Source organism: Podarcis tiliguerta (genome assembly GCF_965153285.1).
Source record: "Podarcis tiliguerta genome assembly, chromosome: 8".
Classification (NCBI taxonomy): domain Eukaryota; kingdom Metazoa; phylum Chordata; class Lepidosauria; order Squamata; family Lacertidae; genus Podarcis; species Podarcis tiliguerta.
The window spans coordinates 83,806,177-83,817,477 of record NC_139541.1 but is presented as its reverse complement, the minus strand read 5'-3'; positions in this window follow the sequence as shown (position 1 = coordinate 83,817,477).

Genomic DNA, 11,301 nt, shown 5'->3' with positions numbered 1-11,301 from the left:
GAAAGGGTTACTTCTGGGCTTTGTCGCACGCACATGCGCAGAATGACATCATGCGCAGAAGCGGCAAATCGCAACTCGCGCATGCGCAGACGCGCCACCGCAGGTTGCGCTCAATTCATGTTGCGAATGTGCCTCTGGGACGGATCCCGTTCGCAACCAGAGGTACCACTGTATTGGTGACAACCCAGCCCAAAGCTCCAGACAATCTGGGCAAGGGGTGTGTGCCTCTGTGCGTGTGCAGAAAGCACACCACTAAAGAACCACAGTCGGTCGTCCCCATACCCCCCAGTTATCAGTGGCTGGATTTTCTCATTGGAGGGCTCCTGGCAGCCCCCCCCCCCCGTGCTTTTCAGAAAACTGCTGCCAGCTGGGTCTCCCGAGCCAGAATGTAAGGCAGGAGCGGTTCTGGCAGACAGGTTCCCCCCACAGGGACCAAACTGTGCTTAAGTCACAGAAAGTGTGTTAATCACCGGCTGGCCTCTGGGGGTGGCCTGAGCTAATGAGCTGCGCTTTTTCTCCCCCCCCCCCTCCTCAAAAATATGGGTCACATCCAAGCTCCCTTATTGCTGGCACATGGATTGATGAGCAAGATGCAAGTTGCTAGCGCAGAACCCCACTTGGCTGCGAAGCCCGCTGGCTTTGACCTTGGGCCTTGTCGCAAGGTCGCAGGTTCGATCCCCCTGTGGAACAGCTGCCTATTCCTGCATTTCAGGGAATCGGACTAGATTACCCTCAGGGTCCCAGTGTCCCTTCCAACTCTGCGATTTATTTATTTTTTTGAATTTGCATTCTATTTATTTGTTAACATTCTTCTATTACACCAGTAAACATTGTCATATTACATTACAGGACTTACTATAATATAATTTCCAACAATTTCAGATGGTGAAATAATTTCAGATGGTGAAAGCAGTCACGAAATTAAAAGACGCCTGCTTCTTGGGAAAAAGGCGATGACAAACCTAGACAGCATCTTAAAAAGCAGAGACATCACCTTGCCGACAAAGGTCCGTATAGTTCAAGCTCTGGTTTTCCCAGTAGTGATGTATGGAAGTGAGAGCTGGACCACAAAGAAGGCTGATCGCCGAAGAATGGGTGCTTTTGAATTCTGGTGCTGGAGGAGACTCTTGAGAGTCCCATGGGCTGCAAGAAGATCAAACCGATCCATTCTGAAGGAAATCAGCCCTGAGTGCTCACTAGAAGGACAGATCCTGAAGCTGAGGCTCCAAGACTTTGGCCACCTCATGAGAAGAGAAGACTCCCTGGAAAAGACCCTGATGTTGGGAAAGATGGAGGGCACAAGGAGAAGGGGACGACAGAGGACGAGATGGTGGGACAGTGTTCTCGAAGCGACCAGCATGAGATTGACCCAACTGCGGGAGGCAGTGGAAGACAGGAGTGCCTGGCGTGCTCTGGTCCATGGGGTCATGAAGAGTCAGGCACAACCAAACGACTAAAAAACAACAATAAATGGAACCTCCAGCTCCAGAGACAGTCTATCCAGATTCCCAGGTTCTTAGGGGTATTAGGCCGCTGTGAGAACAGGATTCTGGAGGACTGGGTGGGACCCCTTTGGCCTGATCCAGCAGCACTTCTTTTGCGCTTTAATTACATAAGAAGAGGCAGTTCCTGGTCCCTTGGGCCTGATCCTGCAGGCTCTTATCTTCTTAAGGAGATGGGCTGGGCTTCTGAGGAATATGCCAGCAAGATACCAGTCTCCTTGGGAGGGAATTTTTCCGGGTGTGTGTGCGCGAGGAGAGTGTGTGGGGTAGGACATGCCACCCACAACCCCTGCCTGATTTTTTCATCCGTTGGTATGGCCTCCTGCTGCGACCCATTAATGAGCTCTGCATCCCATAATCTCTCCCCACAGGTGCAAGGAAGAGCCCTGCGACAGGTGCGGCAGGTGGCGCGGGGAGCCCCAGCGAACCTGTGAGCCTTGGAATGCCACAGGAGGGAGGCCGTGGTGTGTGTGTGTCAGTGTGCGAGTGTGCATGTGTGGGTCAGCTGATAAATGAATGCTGGGCCAGAGACAGCTGCTACTGGCCGGCGATTCTGAAACCTTGCAGGAGCCGGCGCCACCTTCTGCAGCAAGCAGCTTTCCTTCTTTGGTTCCCGAGGAGGAAAACGGCAAGCGGCGCCTCCACACCCCGCCCCTGGTCCGCACATGGAGCGCACTTCTCCTCTGGAAGCCTCGGTGCTGAAACGCAACGGAAGCCTCCCCAAAACGGCTGCCGGTGCTGGCTTGTTGCAGATGTGGGTCAAGGCAGGCGGTGGCTCCCAGCAAGAGACCCAGATTGCAGAGTTCAGAATTCGACGGGACCCCCAAAGGTCATCCAGACCTACCCGCCTGCAGTACAGCAATGCGCTTGCACCCAAGCAGGGAGGTGCTCACAGGCAACGGCCAAACGGTCCAGTGCAAAGGTGTTTTGCCCCATGCCCTAACCCCAGAAAAGCAGGATGTGTTTCAGACCACAACTCTCCCCTTCTCCGGTTTCCATAGTATTGTAGGGCTGGAAGGGTTCCCAAGGGATCATCTAGTCTCACCCCGTGGGAATCGCAACGAAAGGATCCCTGTCAGGGAGCCATCCGACCTCCACTTAAAAACCATAAGACCTTAAAAAAATTCTAAATCTTTAAAAGCTCCAGCCCTCCGCTTTCTGGGGGGGTGGCGGTGTCAGGATTTGCACCCCCAGCCTGAGAACGCTGGCCGCTTCTCTGGGGAGCCGGGGACAGGGAGACAGTTTTCTGCACCCTTCTTTCCAAAACCTGCCTCTCTTTGGCGTGAAACTGGAGACAGGACTTGCAGCTGGAGAGGTCTCTAAAAATACACTGCCCAGCCCAGTTCTGACCGTCTGCCAGGATTGAATTCCCATGAGTGAGCTGATTTATGGGGGTGTGGAGGGAAAGAGCAGCCCCACAAGGCACCCAGTCCTTCACTCCCCTTGCAAAATATGTAGAGAGACAACTCCCAAACCTCTAACACCACGGATCCTGTGTGCCCCCCCCTTCCCATTAGCGAAAGGGCTAATTGGGGAAATTAACGGTGGCCTGGAATCTGGATTTGGGGTTTTTATTTTTCTGCCAGAGAGACTGTGTAGAGGTGGTTGTTGTGGGGGGTTTTTTTGCCCTGACGCCGCAGATATGTGTGTCCAACTCCCCCTCCCCAATTCACCTGGGCCTCAGTTTCCAAAATGTCTGATTTGACATGCTTCTCGCTCGCCCCCTGCCCCGCAAGGAGACGCAGCTCGAGGTCTAGATTTCTGCCGCCTCAGCTATCAAATACGAGGAACCGAAACTGATCCGATGTCCCCGGGACTGTTTGTTCCAACCAAGTCATACGTCAGGCCGAGAGGCGGGGGGAGAGAGAGAGAAACGCCAAAAGCGGATTTTCCCAAAAGAATCAAATCCTGAAAAATGCAAAGAGGGTATGTTTGGCGGAGGGTGCCTCTGAGCATATGCCGAGTGCCCACGTCCCTATGGGGTTCTGGATTCTCGTGTCTCTCTCTCCCAATGCTGCATTATATTTAAAATCCGAATACAGGGGAGAATACAGTGGATCTTGCCAATTTTGCTCTCTCTGTGATGCGTGTGAACCCAGAAGCAAGGGAGCCCTTGCTTGGGCTGCTGCAGGCCTGGTGGGCTGCTGCAGCGATGAAGGTACTAATCAGCGGTTTGCGCGTCTTCTTAAAAAGGAGTGTGAGGTCCTGTTACGCATTTCAGCCAAACGGTTTCGCCTTTCTCTTGGTCCTGATCCATATTCCAGCCTGCTCTAAAGCATCCATTTCCCCACCCCACCCGCTCAGCAAAAAAGGCTCGCTCTTTCTGGAGGGAAAGAATCACTGAACTTGGAAGGGTACCCAAAGGTCATCCAGTCCAACCCCCCATCCAGTGCAGAGCTCAGGCCCAAATTCTTCATGTGCACGGAGGCACTTCCTTCCCCGAAGCTTTAGGGGCCCAGCGGCCTGGAAAGTGCCTCCCCACGTTCCCATGTAGGGCGTTTGTTTCGCTCTGCGTGTGCTCAGGGACTCCCTTTCCCACCTCTCCAAGCAAACCAGAGCCAAAGAACCGGTCCCAGGGCTGGTGTTCTCTTCCCGGTCTCCATCTGCTCGGGACGCAAAGGCTGCTGGGAGCTGGCCGTTGGGACACCAAAGTTGGCCAAGAGGAGAAAGACAAGATGGGGCAGCGAGACTCCCAAATGCTCCAATATTTCTCAGATGAAAGTACAGTTATACCTCGAGTTGAATGTGCTTCAGGTTGAGCGTGTTCAAGTTGTGCTCCGCGGCAACCCGGAAGTAACAGAGTGCGTTACTTCCAGGTTTCGCCACTTGCGCACAGATACTCAAAACGACTTCACGCGCATGCGCGGAAGCAGCGAAACGCAACTGCGCGTGCGCAGATGTGCCGTCGCGTCTTCCCTTTCGTTTGGGATGCGAACGGGGCTCCGGAACGGATCCCATTTCCATCCCGAGGTACCACTGTATTGTTAGCCCAGAAATGGAAGCAAGAAGAAATTCCGACGAAAGAAGAATGGCAGGCAAAATTAACGGACCACGCAGAATTGGATAAAATGACAGGAAGGATTCGAAACCTGCAGGACCAGAGATTCGCAGAAGATTGGAAGAAATATACGAACTATTTGAAGAGCAGCTGTAATCAACAAATTATGTTAGTAGGACTACAAAGAAGTTTTGTGAGGAGGAATATATGGAACATTGCAAAGTAGAAAAAGGATAGAGAGATATCAGTTATGAGATTTAAATGTAATAGTGAAAGTAAGAAATGTATAGGTAAAGGTAAAGGGACTCCTGACTGTTAGGTGCAGTCGCGGACAACTCTGGGGTTGCGGCGCTCATCTCACTTTACTGGCCGAGGGAGCCGGCGTACAGCTTCCAGGTCATGTGGCCAGCATGACTAAGCCGCTTCTGGCAAACCAGAGCAGCGCACAGAAACGCCGTTTACCTTCCCACCAGATCTACTTGCACTTTGATGTGCTTTTGAACTGCTAGGTTGGCAGGAGCAGGGACTGAGCAACGGGAGCTCACCCCGTCGCGGGGATTCGAACCGCCGACCTTCTGATCAGCAAGACCTAGGCTCTGTGGTTTAATCCACAAGAAATGTATATTAAGTGATTAGATAGGAAAATTTTCAGATGTGATTGATGGTCAGCGGCCAGCTGCAGCGAGCTGCTGGTCAGCGGCCAGCCGCAGGACAGAGTCACGTCAACTCAGGAAGGATATTGTACAGTTCAGAGAAGGGCAGACAAGATGGTCGAAGGGATGGAGGCTGCAGCGTTTGGGACTTCCAGTTTAGAGAAAAGCAGAGAGAGATGTGGTCCCAGGGGCTGGATCTGGCCCAATCGCCTTCTAAATCCGCCTGCGGACGGTCCAGGAACCAGCGTGTTTTTACATGAGTCGAATGTGTCCTTTTATTTACAATGCTTCTCTTGGTTATTTGTGGGGCATAGCAATTCGTCCATTATTTTTTTCCAAAATATTGTCCGGTCCCCCACAAGGTCTGAGGGACAGTGGACCGGGCCCCCTGCTGAAAAAGCTTGCTGACCCCTGGTCTACATTGCTCTCTGGGTTTTCAGGCAGCGGAGGGGAAGACTCCCAGACTTACCTGGAGAAGCCGTTCAGGCACTGAACCCTGCGACATTCTGCACGCAAAGCAGATGTTCTGCCCTCTGAGCAACGGCCTCTCCCTAGATGACTCTTGATCCCGCTGCATTGCAAGGGGTTAGGATGGATGGCCTCTGGGATCCCTTCCGGTCACGCGACAGCTCTGTGATTCTATGACACACCCCCCCCAGGCGGCATATCAGCTCTGCAAAATGCTTTCACCCTCCAAAGCCCACACCTCTAATCTCTCCGTCCCACTCCCCTCAGGCCTTCCCCTTCCTTCGCAGGCCTCAAGGTCAACTGAGTGGGCAGTCCTTTGCCAGGAGGCAGCAGGCATGCCAACCTGGGGGTGGGGGCTGCGTGAGAAGATGAGATCAGGTTCCCACAAATCACTGTTGAGAAGCAGCTGCTGTCAGGCCCCCCCCCCCGTCCTCCTTTCGCTGCCCCTTTATAAAGGGGGCTGGGGAGGGCGAAACCCAATCGCCCGGCTGTTTTGGGGGCCCAGGGTGCAGAGGTTGGGAAGGGGGCCAGCTGAGAAATTCCAGCCTATATAAAGCCCTGAGCTTAGAAATGTGCGCCTGGGGGGTGGCGGTGGCAGCAAGGAAGATGACCCCGCGCCCTGGAAGGTTTGGGGCATGTCAAATTACATGCAGGAGGTGTCTTCCCTCTGCCCCCCCCCCCAATAATCTAAGGAGGCAGCCCAAGAGGCATCCAGTCTTTAGGGGGGGCAGGTGTCAAATAAGACGGAGGGGCACCTGGAGCACAAGCCCTCAGCCCCCCCTCATCCCACCCCTTGCAATTCCCCAGCTGTGTTCAGATCGAAGGATGATATCTTTCACCTGTTCCTGCTTGCCACCACATCCCACCCTCCTTCCTCTGCCATCATATATTTCAATTAATTGATTGTGATTTTATGTAAACTGTGTTACTTTTATTGTTGTTAGCCGCTCTGAGCCCAGCTTCGACTGGGGAGGGCGGGATATGAATAAAATTTATTATTATTATTATTATTATTATTATTATTATTATTATTATTATCTCCCAAGGCCGGCATCAGCACCAAGCATCTGTGGGCAGCTGGTGGTGCTCTACTGCCCTGCAAGGACCCGCTTTTCTTCATGCGGCGCAGAGTTAAGACTGCGGAACTCCCTGCCACTTTAGGCAGCAGTAGCCACCGACTCATAAGGCTTTAGAAGAGGCCTGGAGAAATTCACAGAGGAGGAGAGAGCTATCAGTGGCTGCTACTAACCGCAATGGCTATGCTCTGTCTCCACAGTCAGAGACAGCAATGCTTCTGGATTCTGGACTAGAAAGGCCACCAAGCTCCAGTTAGGGTCTCAATTTTCTGCCATGTTATTTATTTACTTTGTGTTTACTGAACTTAAGGTAAAGATAAAGGGATCCCTGACCATTAGGTCCAGTCGTGGCCGACTCTGGGGTTGCGGCACTCATCTCGCTTTACTGGCTGAGGGAGCCGGCGTACAGCTTCCGGGTCATGTGGCCAGCATGACTAAGCCGCTTCTGGCAAACCAGAGCAGCACACAGAAATGCTGTTTACCTCCCCGCCGGAGTGGGACCTATTTATCTACTTGCACTTTGACATGCTTTCAAACTGCTAGGTTGGCAGGAGCAGGGACCGAGCAACGGGAGCTCACCCCGTCACGGGGATTCGAACCGCCGACCGTCTGATCGGCAAGTCCTAGGATCTGTGGTTTAACCCACAGCACCACCCGTGTTCCTTTTACTGAACTTATATCCCACCTAATTTCTCCAAGGCGTCCTAGGTGGCTTGCATGATTGTCCCCTTCCTTATTTAATCCCCACAGCAAAACCCTGTGAGATAAGGTTAGGCAGAGAGAGAGAGAGAGAGAGAGAGAGAGAGAGAGAGAGAGAGAGAGACTGGTTCCCCAAGGTCACATGTGAATTCCATGTCTGAAGGGGTGGATTTGAACCCAGGTCTCGCCCAGGTCCGAGTGCGACACTCTAACCCAGAGGTTCTCAAAGATTGGGGCAGGAGAGGAGGCTAAAATGTGGCAGGAAGACTCCAGGATGATAAAAGAAACATTTAAACAGTGCAGTATTTTATCAAAATATTTTTTTTGTTATTTGCAGAACATGGAGAGATATCTTCTCAAAATGAGAGCATTGGTAGAGCATGAGACTCTTGTGGGTTTGAGCCCCACGTTGGACAAAGGATACCTGCATTGCTGTGGGGTTGGACTTAGATGATCCTTGCAATCCCTTCCGACTCTACAATTCTTCAATTCTGCGTAGAATCCCTGTTGCGTTTCCCAACGCATTTCTTATCAGTAAAATAAACTGGCGTGACGGCAGCATTTTATTCTTCTGAAAGTGCGGCCCGGGGACAAAAGTTTGAGAACCGCTGCTCTAACCACTACGCCCCACTGCCTCCTCTCGCCTGTTGATGCTATGATGAGAGCAGTAGCTGCAAATTAAAAATGGCAGGCGTCAAATAGCTTTGCCCTCCATGAATTCATCCGCTCCACTGTTCTAATCCAACGGACATACCCTGGGGGGATTCCCTCATGCCCAAGAAGGGAGGGGGCGGCAGGAGATCAAACCTTGCCCCCCCCCCAAGATGCATCTGTCAGGGTTCCAGTTACCACCAGTGTCATCTGTGGCTGGGGCCCCACTTTCGCTGCAGCTGTCAGCAGCGCAGAGGGGGTCTCCTCCATTTGGATAAAGCAGAGAAGGTCCGTCTGCAGCGCATACCAGTCCTGGAATGGTGTTTGTGTGTTGAGCATCTTGCAGCCCCCAGCAGGTGCAACATGCCACTTGGAGGTGGGGTGGAGGCTGTCTAGTTGGGGGCTGGGATGTTCGGGGAGGGGGGCCCCTTTGGCACGGCCAGAAGGAAAGACCCTGGAGAAGAAACGCCTTGCGGCTCTCCCAGGGCAAGAATTTCTACAGCTTCCACCAGCTTTTGCTGCCAAGCGGGGTGGGCATCTTTCAGGGCCAAACCGGCCCCCCTCTCTGCCCGCTGGATGAGACCCACTGGATTTAGGGGGCGGGGAGAGCAATTAGCAGGCTCAACCTGATGGCTCAACCTTATGCAAATGATAAGACGGTTTTGCACCCAAACAATATAATCCAGAAACAATGGAAATGCTTAAAGGATTATTTATGTAGACAAAGATTAAATGTAAGGTATTGGTTGTGTTTAGAATAGGTTTATGAAAGATTTAGAAAACTTATCGGTTGGAATATTTGTATGAGATTGTGTGGGGGAAATACGGAATAACAGATACGATTTTGCTTAAAATGTATATAGGAAGTGCAGTGTAAGCGATGGAAGTCAATAAATGAAATTTTATTATTGAGATATCTGTGGAATAAATTGGGAAGAAGTTCTTCCAACTTTTCTTCTTCTTCTTTTTCTCCTTTTCTCTTTTCTTCCTTTTTTCTTTTTTGTTCTTTTTTTATATGTGTGTGCTTACCTGAAATATATATGTATGCATGTATTTGCAATATTTTGCTTATATTTTGTAATAATTATGTTAAATAAAATTTTAAAAAAACAAAAACAAATGATAGGCGGTTTTGCAACTGCTTGCCAAAGGACAGCCGAAAACAGCAGGTCCTTCTGCCCAAGACAGATGATTGGCACCTGCTGGCGCAGAGGGTGATAATGGTCTCTGACTAAGAGGGTCCTCAGGGAGGGCGAGAGCGATTGGATGGAGACAGAAGGGGTCTGGTCTGGACCTCTTTGCCAGGGCAGCTCAAAGGGCTACCCAGGTGCAGCAGCTGCGCGAAAAGGCACCACGCTCTGCCAGGAGTCATTAGGGAAGAAACTGAAAACAAAACCGCCAATTAACGTACGGCTGCTCTACAAATAGGGAATCATCGAATCATAGCATTGTACAGCTGGAAGGAAACTAAAGAGTCCTCTGGTCCAACCCCTGCGTAGCGTTCTGGCCGCCTCACCTCAAAAAGGATGCTGTACAGTCAGTAACGTGGGTGGCGTTGTGGGTTAAACCACAGAGCCTAGGACTTGCCGATCAGAAGGTCGGCGGTTCGAATCCCCGCGACGGGGTGAGCTCCCGTTGCTCGGTCCCTGCTCCTGCCCACCTAGCAGTTCAAAAGCACGTTAAAGTGCAAGTAGATAAATAGGTACCACTCCAGCGGGAAGGTAAACGGCGTTTCCGTGCTCTGCTCTGGTTCGCCAGAAGCGGCTTAGTCATGCTGGCCACATGACCCGGAAGCTGTACGCCGGTTCCCTTGGCCAGTAAAGCGAGATGAGCGCCGCAACCCCAGAGTCTGCCACGACTGGACCTAATGGTCAGGGGTCCCTTTACCTTTACCTTTACAGTTAGGAAAGGGTCAGGAAGGGGCCACGAAAAGTATCAGAGGGATGGAGCCTGCAGTTTAGGGGAAAGCTGTGGAAGAGGCAGCGTGATAAAATTAGGCATGCCATGGAGAAATTGGGGAGAGAAAGGCCTTTCTCTGTCTCGCCAACACCAGAACACACGGACACCGAAATAAGGTGAATGTTGGGAGGTTCAGGACAAAGACAGTTTTTCTTCTTGCAGCAGAGTTTTGTCTTTAAATATACATATTTCCATTTCATTTTCAATAAGGTACACGGACATGTTTGTAACTTAAAGAAGGCAGTAATGAAATTCAAGTGAAAGGAGAAGGAAAAGAGGTAAGATACCGTATTTTTTGCTCTATAAGACTCACTTTTCCCCCTCCTAAAAAGTAAGGGGAAATGTGTGTGCGTCTTATGGAGCGAATGCAGGCTGCGCAGCTATCCCAGAAGCCAGAACAGCAAGAGGGATTGCTGCTTTCGCTGCGCAGTGATCCCTCTTGCTGTTCTGGCTTCTGAGATTCAGAATATTTCTTGTTTTCCTCCTCCAAAACTAGGTGCGTCTTGTGGTCTGGTGCGTCTCATAGAGCGGAAAATACGGTAGCAACCTGCCACAGAAACTCTGCCGTGGCCTTAAATTAAAACTCACCCAGTTCTGTACATTCGCAGCTTCCATTTCCAGGATCCAAGGGTTCGTCCTCAACCGCCAGCACTCATTGGCAGGAGTCAAGCTGGAACGCTTTGGATGTTCTCGACGTCCTTTACGTAAAAAATAAAAGACTGCCGAACTTTTTTAAAAAACGCTTTACAAAAAATTATCCTCGACTCGACCTCATTTCAACTTGTTCATAGCTGTTAGAAATCGCACAGTGCAGAGTTAAGCGGTGGAACTCCCTGCTGCAGGAGCGTGTATGGCTTTAAAACACGATTGGATCAATTTATGGCGGAGAAAAGTGCTACCAGGCAGGATGGCTGTGTTCAGAGAAGGCACGCCTCCGAATACCCACTTAGGGGTCTCAGAAGTGGGGAGAAGGCTTCAGATCCACCCAGACCCCGTTGGTGGAATTCCCATTGGAATATCTGGCCAGCCACTGTGAGAACAGGGTGCAGGATCAGACGCAGGCCTCTTTGCATGCTCAGAGGCAGTCTTGCTCTGAATGCCAGCTCCTAGGGATGGGTGGGCTTTGGGCACCATCGTGTTCTGAACTTCATAGAAGAATCTGGATAGCAGAAGCAGGACGCCAGGATGAATCCATTTGTCTGATTCAGCAGGGTTTGGCCAGGGGAGAAGGCTCTTGGGCTTGAATCCTGCTCACGAGGATCCGATCCAGGCATCTGGGCGGCCCCTGAGAGAAG